The sequence below is a fragment of the Carassius carassius genome, chromosome 37 (assembly GCF_963082965.1).
Source record: "Carassius carassius chromosome 37, fCarCar2.1, whole genome shotgun sequence".
NCBI lineage: Eukaryota > Metazoa > Chordata > Actinopteri > Cypriniformes > Cyprinidae > Carassius > Carassius carassius.
The window spans coordinates 26,978,976-26,993,351 of record NC_081791.1 but is presented as its reverse complement, the minus strand read 5'-3'; the positions used below and the strand labels follow the sequence as shown (position 1 = coordinate 26,993,351).

Sequence of the window (14,376 nt, the reverse complement as noted above, 5' to 3'; positions counted from 1 at the left end):
AAACTTGGCAGTTTTATTCCTCTATATATTATAAAACATTTTTATTGAGGGATTTGTTTGTTTCATTCGGACTGATTTTTTATTGCACTGTATTTTTTGCATCTGTAGATTGCATTTACGATACATATCTTTAAATGCAATTAAAAAAAAAGCTTTTTCTCCATTTCAGCAACACACACCAAGTTTTAGAATTTTATTCATACTTATATACTGAACATTTTTTATAGAGGGATTTGTTTATATATGCGCCTGGTTTTTATTTCTAAAAATTAGTGCTGGTATAAACGATTATTTTTTAAACGATTAATCTAGCGATTATTTTTCCGATGCATCGATTAATCTAACGATTAATTTTCCCAGACCGATTCGATTTCGATTATCTCCCCATTAATTGACTACTAACAATTTATACATGTTGATTTACATATCTGAATGAAAAAAACATGAATTCCTTAACATTGCAATATATGTTTATTGCTCTTAAAATTACAAAATAAAAGACTGACTAAGAATGCATTACTTTGCACTTGTATAGAGATAGCATTCAATAAAACCTTGAAGCCTTGAAAACACATAGCTTACTGAAACAAGTTTACTGAACACATAGGCCCTAGCTTACTGAAAAAAAGTTCTTCTTTCAGATGAAAATAACAACAACTTGATGTCTAGCATTCAATAAAAAAGTTCACCCAAAATACTTGTTTAGAGCAATTGAAAGAATACAGTAACCAATGTAAACTTTAGGGCTTTAAGCTAATACAGAGAGTGCTTTTCCAAAAAAAAAAAATTTAACAGTGGGAGTCAGCAGCCTGTCATGGAGAAAATAAAAATCTCAGAATGCTCCACGTGAAACTTTGGCGTTCCCCCCTTTTTCTATCGTGTCTAATGATTTTGGTTAATATTCACGAGGGGTGGGGGAAGAGAGAGAGAGAGCGCTCGTGTAGTTTGAAGACTGTGAGTGAAACTGCGCGTGAAACTTTGGTGTTTCGCCCTTTTTCTATCGTGTTTAATGATTTTGATTTTGCACAAGGGAGAGAGAGAGCAAGAAGCGCTCGTGTTGTTTGAAGACTGAGTGCGCGCGCAGCCGGGGCTCTCTCTCGTACGCGCCCTGTCACTGTCACTCACCGATCAAATAAGGCTTTGACACCCGCCAAAAAAAAAGATCAATGCAGAAAAACCCCTGGATTGGTTATATAACGTTGGACAGAATGTTGATCCGGCCATCGCGTATATTCATCGCACATAAGGTAAACGTTTTGCAAACGTTTTTTAGAGAAATAAAAACAGGTCGACGAATCGATGCGCATATTTTGCGTCGACGTATTTTTTGCGTCGACGTCATCGATGACCTCGACGCGTTGTCCCAGCCCTACTAAAAATGTATTGAAAACTACTACAAAACTAAAGGCATTTATTTAATAAGTACACGCTAGACTATTGTTTAAATCAAGAGATGCAAAGTTTAAAAAAAAAAAAAAAAACATTTTTGGCTGAAGTTCAGATGGTGTCGAAAGAGATGAGTTTTCAGCTGTCGCTTAAATTGTCAGGGAATCCGCATTTGGGATAGAGGTCGGAAGATCATTCCACCAGCTAGGAACAGTGAAGGGAAATGTTCTGGAAAGTGGTTTAGTGGCTCTCTGTGATGTCACCACGAGGCGTCGCTCATTAGTAGAAGTTGTGCAGCATGCTCCTTTAGAAAGGGCCTGGTCTTTCAAATGTTGTGAAATGAAAACCTGCAAGATAGAATAGTTTTTGCATTGTGGTCTTTGAAAGTCAGCTGGTCAACAAAGATTACACCAAGATTTCTGACCGAAGTTGAAGTTGAGGAAGCTGGATGGAGAAAACATGCTGTAGAGCTGGAGTGGTCGTGGAAAAATTTTCATTTTTCTGTCCAACTACAAAACTGAAATCATTTACATCAGAGGAAAATGGACAAACTAATGAATGGCAAGCTAATATACTTTAATTACGTCGTCAAAAGATAAAAACTATGACTAATGCAAATTGCAAATTGCTTTAGTTTTTTTGTCAATTTGTCAAAAAATGTAAATGTCAAAATTCTCTTTACTAAATAGTATATATTTTTTATATTGTACATAGAACTATTACTGTTTTTATTTTTATATAACATATAAACATAAAAAAGATCAGCTAGTTTTATTTTGCCATCTTTTTTTTTTTTTTTACAAATGAAAATGGGAAATGTTCCCTTGCCAACTTCCTGACATAAAATAACTTTTTTGTTTTTACATTTATTTTAGATAACCTTTTAACGGTTTTCGTTAATTATAATAACCCTGATTTCAACAGAAGCAAAATACTGAAAATGTAAAAATTGACTTAAAATGTAGTTTTCTGTTCCAGAGACTGTACAGAATATTGTGCATGTTGTAGCTTGTTATTATGGTAAAAGCATATTCACACATGAGGTGCACATTTGACTTTTATGTCATTCAGTTCATCTCTATATTATTATACTATTAACCCTTTGTCAACAAGGTATTTCAGTAGTAATTGCATTGTTGAGATGAACACTGAGGCACTGGCCTACTGTATCTGTGCACTAGTGGCATTCATTTACAGTTAATGAGTTTGTGTGTGTGTGTGTGTGTGTGTGTATGTGTGTGTGTGTGTGTGAGAAGTGTCAGGGGATAATTATAGCTTACCTCCTACTTACACAAGCAAACAAAACCATAATTTGCTTCTGTTCTGTCTCTCATCTGTGCACTGATTCCTGCTGGATTGGTTTGTTAAACCAGTGGAAAATACAGACGTGTGTGTGTGTGTGTGTGTTTCTGTCTTTTGTGGCTCACTGGGATTTCTCTTCTCTTTTTCGTCATCTCTTATGTCTTTACAGTCTTGCCGGCTGCAGGACTTCTCGTCCACCTCCTCTCTTCTCTATTTGACGTCTTTGTCATTTCCTCCTCTCTTCCTCTGCTCTCCCGTTCTCTCTTTTCTTCCTGGGTTTTATTATTGGCAGTCGGCGGCGTTGTGTATCCTCACGAGAATGAATCCATGTGGCTCTGGAGTGACGGCAGACACTGCTGTGATTCATATCAGCAGATTCAGAGCTGATATAATAACCGAGGATAATGCGTGGCACATTCATCATTCTGGGGGCCCTGTGTGTCCTCCTGTCCTCCCACAGATGCTCTCTTTATAACACAGACCCACCGCCTGCAGCATCGGTCCGAGCCGAGCCGAGCCGAACGATGGAGACAGACGTGATGACCAGCGTGTGATGATGCAACCGCTGTGAAAACTGCTGAGCAGTGAAACCCCTGAACACTGCACACTGTGTACTGAGCTGTACAGTATACACTCGGTGGCCTGCTGTTTTTAGGGAAATATTATGGTTGTGACTGCTTTGTACTTTTTTTCCCTACAGTACAGTATGTTACATGTAAAATGGCGAAATGTGCAGAATACTAAAAATACTTTTTTTGTTTGCTTTAACTTTATTTTGATCACATAAATTCAGCTTTGATGAGCAGAAGATATTTAAAATCATTAATAATTGTAATGCTTTCAAACATTTGGCAGATACTTTAATAATAAGAACAATTCTGTACACTTTACTATAATCTATTATAGTACTTTATATATAATAAATAATATATTGTTATCACGATTATTAAATGCTGCTTTATTTTTTTTTTTTTTCACAGGTCATTAGTATATAGTATTACAATATAAGATATATCTTTTAATGTGACAAAATTAGGGCTGGGTATCGATTCAGATGTTCCAGATCGATTTGATTTCGATTCACAAGCTCTCAAATCGATTCGATTCTCGATTCGATTTTCAATTATGATTCTCATATCGATTTTCAATACTTGTTTCAACTCAATGAATATAGTTATAATACAAATACTATATTTATTTTTAAAAAATTAAGAGCCACAAACCTGTATATTAAACTCTTATTTTAGGTACACTTGGGTACATTAAAACAGAACCAATACAATTATGTTAAATAAATACAATAGAATTTTGATGCAAGATGAAAAATGTATGCTGAAAAAAGTCAGAACAGTCGCATTCCTTGATCAAACAGGATCAAGTTATTTCATTTTTAAGATAAAATAATCATACAAAAAAAAAAAAAAAGATTCTTGGCCTTTGAGAAGCGATTTTGAATCAACCACATTTTAAAAAACGATTAATCGAGAAATCGATTTTTTTTTTTACCCAACCCTAGCTAAAATATACATTTTTAATAATAAGTGCTGGGGGCGTGGCTTGTGGGCGTGGTCAGATTTTCCTTTTTTTTGTCTATGGCTGATCACATGCCTGATACAAAAAGTACATAAACACACACACATACATGTATATATATATTTGATTTATTCACTAAGTATTATGTATACAAACCTTATGGATGTAATATTAGATGACTTATTTTACTCACTTAGAGTTAACTTTACTGTCTGGCGTTTGCAGTGTAGTAAACACTGAAAGAATGAATGAATGTTTTCAGTGCTTCTCATGGCTGAATGTGTAACGCTCATGTCTTCTCCTGCGTGACAGTGAGATGTCATGATACACATGAACAGAGGCAGCAAGCCCAGATTTGACAGCTGCTCTCAGTTGATGTATGAGAAAGTCTCCTGGCATCCTGCTTACGTTAAATCATTTCTATAGTAACATGTTGTAGATAGTGTGCACTAGATATTGAAGAGACAGCTCAGAATTCATCTCGTAAAGATCCTGACCTGGTGAATAGTTATTATTAGGGCTGTAGCTATCGAATATTTTAGTAATCGAGTAATCTACCAAAAATTCCATCGAGTAATCGGATAAAATGTGTTTTTGCTTAATTAAAGTGCAATATTAATTATGCAAGAGAAAATAAGACTCCTGGGTCTCTTAAAATGAAAAACTAAGTTTCCTTGTTTAGAATTTTTTTTTTTTTACTTTTTAAATGCATAGAATGCAATGCATACATCAAAAATAAGCATTTAATTATTACCCATTGTTTCTCTGTCTGTACTTGTACTGTGAACAATGACAATAAAGTTGAAAGATGAATTAAGTGCATTTAAGTGCCATTCAGTTGGGGTTTTGAATAAAGCATTTTCTGAGATGCACATTAAACACACAAAACATTAATTTAATTCAAATTTTAATAATCTTTTAATTATTGAAAATTAAGCAAACTTAACTTTTTGGTAAACAAAGGGGATTTATTATAAAAAATAAAACATGGAAGAAATGTGTGATTAAACCTTAAAAAACAATAATGTTTTTTTTTTTTGTGGTAGGCTATGTACATTCTGCTGAACAATAGTAATACAGGACTTTTATTTTGACGGGTTGACGTACCTTTACAGTTCTGTGTATGTGATGTGACGCTAGTTTTACTCAAATCAAACGGTCAAATGCTCATGAAGTGACTGTCAGAGCAGTTCTGGAGATGTTGTTCATGTGTTCATGTCCTCATTAAGTGAGACAGCAGACGCTGAAATCACCACGAGCGTCAAGCGCTTCAGTGTCTGTAATGAATGAAAAGTGAAAGTGACAGTGAAATTCAGCCAAGTATGGTGACCCATACTCAGAATTTGTGCTCTGCATTTAACCCATCCGAAGTGCACACACACAGAGCAGTGAACACACACATAGTGGAGATCTGCAAAAATTAGTAAAGTCTTATTTGACATATTTGACAAAAAAAAAATAAAAAAAACGTTTTAAAAAAATGCATAAATATTTTTTTCTTCTGAGAATTAACACTGTATAAAACTTGTTTTTCTAAATGTTCTTTAAAAACTGTCAGATTTAATGTTTTTTAAATACTTTAAAACAAGTGGAACAATATGTGCAGAAAGAGAAAAAAATACAATATATAATTCACTTTTTATATAATACACTTATATAAAAGATGCATTACTGACTTTTTTTTATATCACTACTAGTAAAAAATTTAATAATTAAGATTAATATTTGAAGAATATGAAGAAGAAATTTTTGTTTTTTGTTTGTTTCTGAAATAAGTCTTTACTGCTCACCATGCAAGGCTGTATTAATACAAAATGCATTTATATTGTGAAATATTATTACCAAAAAAAGTTAATTAGATTAAAGCCATTTTAAAATGGACTTGATTCCTGTGATAAAAGCTGCAAATATAATATTTTAATATAACGATAATAATAATATTTTTACTGTATATACTGTATTTTTCATAAAATAGACACAGCCTTGGTGAGCAAAGGAGTTAAAACAACAAAAAACTCTTATTATTAATTAATTATTACAAACCTTTGAGTATTATACACACACACAATTCTTAATATTAATTAACTGTTAACTACCACTTTTGATTCGGTAAAATCAACTCCTAATTTGACTCCTAATTTGAAGCTTATTAATAGTTAGTAAGGTAGTTAAGTTATGCAGGCATTAATATGTGACCATGGATCACAAAACCAGTCATAAGTTGCACTGGTTTATTTGTAAGAAATAGCCTTCAATGCATTGTAGGGGTCAAAATTATTAATTTTTCTTTTATGCCAAAAATCATGAAAGATCATGTTCAATAAAGATATTTTGTACTTTTCCTACCATAGATATAACAAAACATAATTTTTAATTAGTAATATGTATTAAGTATTACATATGTATTATATGCTAAGAACTTCATTTGTACAACTTTAAAGGCGATTTTCTCAGTATTTGATTTTTTTGCATCCTCAGATTCCAGATTTTCAAATAGTTGCATCTCGGCCAAATATTGACCCTTATGACTGGTTTTGTGGTCCAGGGTCACATGTGTTTAACTGCCTGTATACTAGTAATATGCATGCTAGTTATAGAGAGAATTTGTCCTTTTAATAAAGTGTTCCTTTATGTATGATTCTGATTAATATTAAATTACTAAAATGAAATGTTAACATTTCCCATTTTACCACAAGTGATGACAAGCAGGAACAGATCATGCAATGCATCTTGTATTGTATTAGTTCATAATCCATCATGTAAAAGAATGTGCTTGTGCATGTAAACATGGCGAGTCGATGGGATTTTGTGATATCTGTGCGTGTGTTAGATTTGGGAGCAGCTCTGATGTTGCAGCATCTCTATTGTGTTTCACAGCATCTGAGTGCGTACGGCGCTTTGATCTAAACTCAATCAACCAGAGATTCAGATTTCAAAGAGACCTGCCGCCTGCTTCTTCAAATGAGTGTCTCCCTGACATGACCCCGACGTCCCCTCCGTTGAGATCTTTAGGGCTTTCCCGCTCGTCTGCTTGAGAGCGGCTGGGTCTCATTACAGAGTTAGTTGGGCTGATGGACTGGGTCGACTGCTGAAGGTGTCCTCTTTGCCTCTGATAGAGAGACGCTGATTATGTGCATGTCGCTCTTGTATCTGATCTGCCTTTTTCTATTCCCTGTGAAATAACGAGGCCCCAGGACCCCAATTATAATATGCAGATCGGCTAGCAGTAATTACAGAAACCGTCATCTTAGTCCCAGAGAGACTGCGGCTCGCATCAACAGCTTTTGTGCAGAGAAAAATCTATCTATCTATCTATCTATCTATCTATCTATCTATCTATCTATCTATCTATCTATCTATCTATCTATCTATCCATCCATCCATCCATCTATCATCTATCCTTCCATCTATCCATTCATCTATCTATCCATCCATCCATTCATCTATCTATCCATCCATCCATCATCCATCCATCCATCATCCATCTATCCATCCATCCATTCATCTATCCATCCATCCATCTATCCATCCATCTATCATCTATCCTTCCATCTATCCATTCATCTATCTATCCATCCATCCATCATCCATCTATCCATCCATCCATTCATCTATCCATCCATCTATCTATCCATCTGTCCATCCATCTATCCATCCATCCATCCATCTATCTATCCATCTGTCCATCCATCCATCTATCCATCTATCTATCCATCTTTCCATCCGTCCATCCAGCCATGCATCCGTCCATCTATCTGTCCATCCATCCATTCATCTATCCATCTATCCATCCATCCATCATCCATCTTTCCATGAATCTATCCATCCATCTATCCATCCATCCATCCATCCATCGATCTATCCATCTATCCATCCATCCATTTATCTATCTATCCATCTATTCATCTATCCATCTATCCATCCATCCATTTATCTATCTATGCATCTATTCATCTATCCATCCATCCATCCATCCATCTATCTATCATCCATCCATCCATCCACCCACCCCTCTATTATTGCATTTGTGCAAGTGAAAAATACACTGGACTGCTAGATTTTTATCCTGAAGAAAAGCTGATTGAAGTAAAGAAGCTGCAGCCATGCACTTGCTAGGGATAGTTGTAGATGTTTCTTACTGGTCTGAAAGTGAAAAGAGTTAATCTTTGCCTATTGAGATGTGTTTTTTAAAAACTCAAGTAGTGGCATCTTAAACATTACTAATTTTCTTTTTAAAGCAGCAATATCAAACCATTAAATAAAATAATCTGAAAATTGGTTTAAGAAATTGCTGTGTGGATTTTAAGGTTTTATTTTGTCTTTCATTAGTTTTTATGTGAACGAAAGCATTAGCTATCACTCGGTCATCAGTAACCGTCATTCCCTTCACTTCTTCATATATTTGTTCATTACGCTTCATGATATCAACTCAATTATGAACAAATATCTTATCTCCAGGCTGTGATCAGAGCGTGAACAGATTTCCCAGCATGCCTTCTGTCTGGACGGAAGTCCTGGGTACCCCCCTCGTGGGTTTGACAGCGGCCCCCACTGCGTCAGCAGCCATTTGAATGGGATTATGGGTAAATGAAGAGTCGCTCTGGAGGAAGCGGTTAAGAGGATTTGGGTGTGTTATTAGCCATATGTGGAGGGATTCTGCTCAACACGTCTTAATCTCACACAGAGCTCGTTTGAGCAGCACATGGTAACACATAACGTGTGTTCAGAACAAAACTGGACCGAACTCTTTCTCATACTGTGTTTTAAATGCATTCACACTACTGTTCAAAAGATTGGGGTCGGTAAGATATTTTAAAGTTTTTGAAAGAAGTCTTCTGCTCACCAAAGCTGCAATTATTTGATCAAAAATACAGTAAAAATTATTAATACAATTTCAAATTCTGTTAAATATCCTGCGATATGAAAGATAATCCTTTGAGCGATAGTTTTACTTTATACTTAAAAACTTGCACGAAAGGTTTTGTTGCATTTTGTTTCATTATTTAAAAAAACACCAAAGTTTGGTGTAGAAAATTTAAGAGAAAGATTGATATATATATAGTGTTTAATATTTTATAGTTTTTAATATTATACTATAATAAAAAAAGTATTTTCTTGTGAAACATTAATAATATTTGTTTTATTTACTGAAGAAGAAAAACTATATTATCAAATAGTATTTTATTGTAAAACATACTCTGAGAATTCTGCCATGCAAAGGCAAAAGACAGTAACTTCGATTTTGGTCGAAAAATTTTTATTTATATTTTTTGGGACATTCAAGACATCCTTTATTAATTTTCGTTGGTTTCACGAAAAAATAATGGGTTTTCTTAACCGTAACTTCGAAAAGTCTTGGAGAAACCAAGGCAGGTTCTGCCTTTGTTTAGAGGCTCGTCAATATGAAGTTTCGGTGCTGGCTTGGAGTTACAAATGTTCTGCCTTTGTTTTACTGTCCAGTAAAGTCTACTGCATTTTTGTGTTACTTGTATATTTTCATGCATCTGATCTGTCACTGAAGCACTTTATTAGACAAACGAATTAGATCACGATCTACCAAACAACTCCATATAACAAAGAACTGTAAAGACCAGATAGATACCTTGGCAGCAATAAGTAATCGTGAATAACCTTTACATTTTTTATTTTTTTATTCTTTGTTTTTTATAATGCAGATTATTCACCAGACTTTTAGTTGGATGCGTTTGGACTCGAATGCTGTAGCTTGTAGTGTGATCAATCATAAAATCAGTTCTAACAAGTCATAATTAACTATCCTACCTTTACTTGTAGCTTGATAAAATCAATCCATGGCGATAAATAGAGATGTCCTGATCCAATCCACGACATCGGTATTGTGCAGATACTGGCCCAGAACGCTAGATCGGAGATCAGAGGGGACAAAAAAATATGATCCGATACCTATCCAACACAAACCATGGGAAAATCTATCTTAAACCATCGTCTAAAAGCTTGAATATTAGCTTTTCCCTTGGTGCGACATCCAGTTAAGCGCGCAGCCTGTCACGTGATAACAGTTGAAGCCAATTATGGTCGCATGAGTATGAGAGTTAAAGTGCACTTGCGGTCCGGTCTGAGATTTCTTCCGAGGGAAAGGGTGTGCAATATGAATATTTTTGATCGTGGACGATAAAAATGTCTCCACGATCTGCTTTTGAAGAAATATTGTTGTATTATGCTGCAGCGCACATTCTATCAACTGGAGTTCTGACGCCACGGAATGAATATACTGCAACAGCCAACATATCCAGTAGTGTTGGGCGATATGGTGATTTTTCAAATCGTCATATCATCAACCCGTGAGATCGACGATACACGATATTATCGTGCATGGGTGGAGCAAGAGAGAGACTCTATGTTCTTGTCATAACATAACTATTTGGTGTTTTAAACCGCGCAGGTGTGCGAGAGAGAGCCTCTGGAATCACCAATAATCGAAAAAATATACTTTCAAACATACTGATAAACTAACGTTAAATATAAAAATACTGTATTTAAAACAGCTAGTTCATTTATAGTCAGACACAACTGTCATATCGCGCGTCCTGTGACAAATATGCTGCATCTGCGCACCGAAGTTATCAGTCTAAATGTTCTGCAAAATCAGTCAATGGTGAAAATCAATAGTAGATTTGATTTAAAGTCCAACAGTTTAAAACTACTATTGGACATAAACTAACATGTTAAATATAAAGTATTCAAAACAGATAAGAACATATATTTGGAGTAAAGTTCAATTGAACTGATGCATTAAGTCTGTGTTATATTTTCCGCGTGAGCGATACGGACGTGCACATGGACAGCGCGGACGCGGACTTCTTCCATTTATACTTCCGAAAACCTATGCTGATGGTCCACTCTGCAACAAACATGTGAACAAACAATTGCCCAGAATTATTGCACATCTGGCAATTATATTGTCTGTCTTTATATTATTTTATTGATGGATTGCACCGGTTTGAGTAGCAGTGGGCTTCCTTACACTGCCTGCACATGTGCAGTTGTGCTTTTGAAGCCTACTGACCACGCGGTCATAAAAAATGTGAGGCACGTGGTTGTCCTCTCAGAGCCTCTGCACACACTTTCCAATGATTTTTATGTCACTCCTACCTAGAACACTCCTACTTATAAACAGATGCATCAGTCATACAGCGCTCGGGACCGTACGCCCCATTACGAGCCTGATGCACCACCACAGAAACATGAATGAGATGTATTCTAACATAACTGTGGAATTAAACTCAGTTAGTGAGGGCTTGTTTAAAATATTGCACATATAGCTCTATAGGCCATTCAGAATACTTGTTAAAGTGCAATGAAATACCTTATATCTGCAGACGATGTACTGCGCGTATGTGTGTGTGTGTGTGTGAAACACGGTGCTGAAGTGAAATAGCCGTGCAGTTTGATAGACGAATTATAATAGGTCGCCTAATAAAAATAATAATAATAGTTATTATTATTATAATTTAATACATTAATAGGAGAACGAGCCTAATATCGTCTTGACTATCAACAGAGAAATCTGCCATCGTCGATATCTCTGACTATCGTCGATACACGATAATATCGTCTATCGGCACAACCCTAATATCCAATACCATATAGGTATTTATGTCTATGTCCAATACCGCCGCTCCCACACAGAGTATGCAGCAGGGCACCATCCCAGTTGCTCAAAAAAAAAAAAAACTTTAGTTTTTATATGTATATTAACGTATACAAAAATAAATATGTAAACAGAATTATAAAAAATGCATTAAGTTAATAACGTGTTTCAATGTTCTGTTAATTAATTCAATTCAAATATCCACTTACACTTTCATTTTTGGCCACCTTTTTGCGATAGAAATACTAGCCTCTATAATTTCTTTAACAAAAACATGTGGACATCACAACCCTTACAAAAACTAATCCTGGTGTTATAAAATCAATCAGACAACTGTATTAGTAAAATCATAGCCATAGGCGACTTTCTAGGTACAATTGTAATTTTTAAATAATAATTGTTTTATTTTTACTTGTTCATATCGGAATCAGCATCGGTATCGGAAGTGAAAAAGTGGTATCGGGACATCCCTAGCGATAAATGACATCGTTGTTTAATCCACAAGCATTCTGAGCATTATTCCTGCTTGCTGGCTGGCGTTCACATCAATCCACAAGTCGTTCTTTTAGGTTAAGCTATTTCCTTCGTCAATATAAAAAATAATCATGCTATGTCTAGCATTCTTTTGTTACTGAGCATTGCATATAAATTGTTTGGGAAACAGTATCCACTCACATGTTTCAAATTAGTCTGCTTGTTACAGTAAAAAAAAAACTATTAATACAGTCACATTATGCGATAGCCTATGAGACAGCCCATGATCAATAGATTTTATAAAGGTGTTGAAAATAAATGGTTATCAGCAACCAAATATTGATAATGTGGAAGTTACTGCCTTTTGCCTTGTAGGGGTAAAATCGATTTTGAGCTCACAATTTTTTATGTAGATAATCTTCATTACTAAAACATCTAATTGCCAAATTTCCACTGTCCTACCAATAATTAATTTGGCTGGACAAATAAAAGAGCATTATTCTCAGTTTCACACACTCTAGCGAGTTAAGGTCATTTACCTTTGTAGAACAGAATTGTTTTATCTACAACTTTGAAAATCATTTTGTACAGTGAATGTCAGGTTTGTGTTGTTCAAAGCCTGGATTAGCTGTGAGATCGTCTTATATATGTAATATCTTCCATTGTCTCTCTTTCTTGGCCGTGGAAGTCAGGTGTGAGCGAACGCCAACCGCTTTCTCTTTGAAGTGTGCGCATCACTTCCTGCAGGGCCTGTAAGGCTTGATAAGAGAAGAGTCCCGCCGCTGGAGAAATGATGCCTCCACACTGATTTGCACTCATTCTGACGCGTTTCTTCTGTGGTTCGGCTGGTGGAAGGAGTCATATCTTTTGAGCTTTGACGGGAAGGATAATTGAATTGTGTTTGTCTGAAGCGGCGGATGAGCTTGTTTCACTCACCGGTTCAGTCATGGGAAACGCTGCACTTGAGAGTTTCGCTCGTTCACTTCTGAGAACAACTCTATCCGGTGACCAGATGCCTGTTTTCTTGCGATAACTCTCTGAACGCTGGCTGATAACTCCGGATCTGATGTTGGCCGTTCAGGTTGATGGCGTTGGGCGTTTTCCAAAATGTTATCTGAGATGATAACAGCATCTTGAAAAGGAGAGAAGATTGAGTTGTTGGCTTTTCTCTTGCAATCTAAACACAAATACGAGGTGTTTAGACGTCGTGTCTTGAGTTGTTAAAGAGGTTCCACTTGTATAATAGTACAGAGAAGATGTTTAGATGTTAAAGGGATTGTTCTACCAAAAAATAAAGTTCTGTTCATCATTTACTCTGCCTCATGTCACCCTGCATGACTTTTTCTTCTGTGAAACTCAAAAGGAGATGTTTTGCAGAATGTTCACGCTGTTCTTCATAAACTAAATTAGAACTGAAACCCTAAAAATGACACTAAAGCACACCTAATGAAGTCTTGTGCATTATAAATCCGTGTATCATTCGTTCTTTCATTTTTCTAATTGAAACCAAAAATGGAAAAATAAAAAACGACTTGTTTTTTTTTCAATCTTTTTCCAAAACCAAAATGAAAAAACAGATAAAGCTTTGTTTTCCGATTATCAAATTTGTGCTTATATCAAAAATAAAAAAAAACGGATAACAAGCGTGTGTGGGTCTGTTTCACTTTGGTGTTTTCATCTGATGCCATTTAGTGACGGTCGTTCTTGAACGATTTGGTCATTTTAAACGAATCTTTAATGTGACTCGGGAAGAACGAGTCGTCTTGGGGAGTGATTCGTTCAGTCGCGCATGCGCAAAATTCTATAGTTTCTGTACAGGAATTAGTCTAGTTCACCTGTTTCTGTCAATGCAGTGGGAGCCGAAAAGATAATTGATTTGTTCTTTTTTTAAATTTTATTAATGCCAAGGTACCAAAGATAAAAGTACAGATAATGTCAATATTGCATACAAAGAAGTGGCATTACATGCAAAGCACCATTTACAGACGTATGTAAACATAAAAATAAATAATATTAAATGAAAGCTTTAACAAAATAAATTAAAAAGATTA

The 14,376-nt window shown here is 35.4% G+C and overlaps 2 protein-coding genes across 2 annotated transcripts in view; both read left to right on the top strand.

Annotated features, from left to right (window-relative positions):
- Window positions 1-14,376, top strand: part of ctnnbl1 (catenin, beta like 1) — a 196,092-nt gene that overhangs the window by 71,941 nt on the left and 109,775 nt on the right. The window lies entirely within an intron of this gene.
- Window positions 1-14,376, top strand: part of LOC132117795 (V-set and transmembrane domain-containing protein 2-like protein) — a 59,933-nt gene that overhangs the window by 29,848 nt on the left and 15,709 nt on the right. The gene's annotated exons all lie outside the window — the stretch shown is intronic.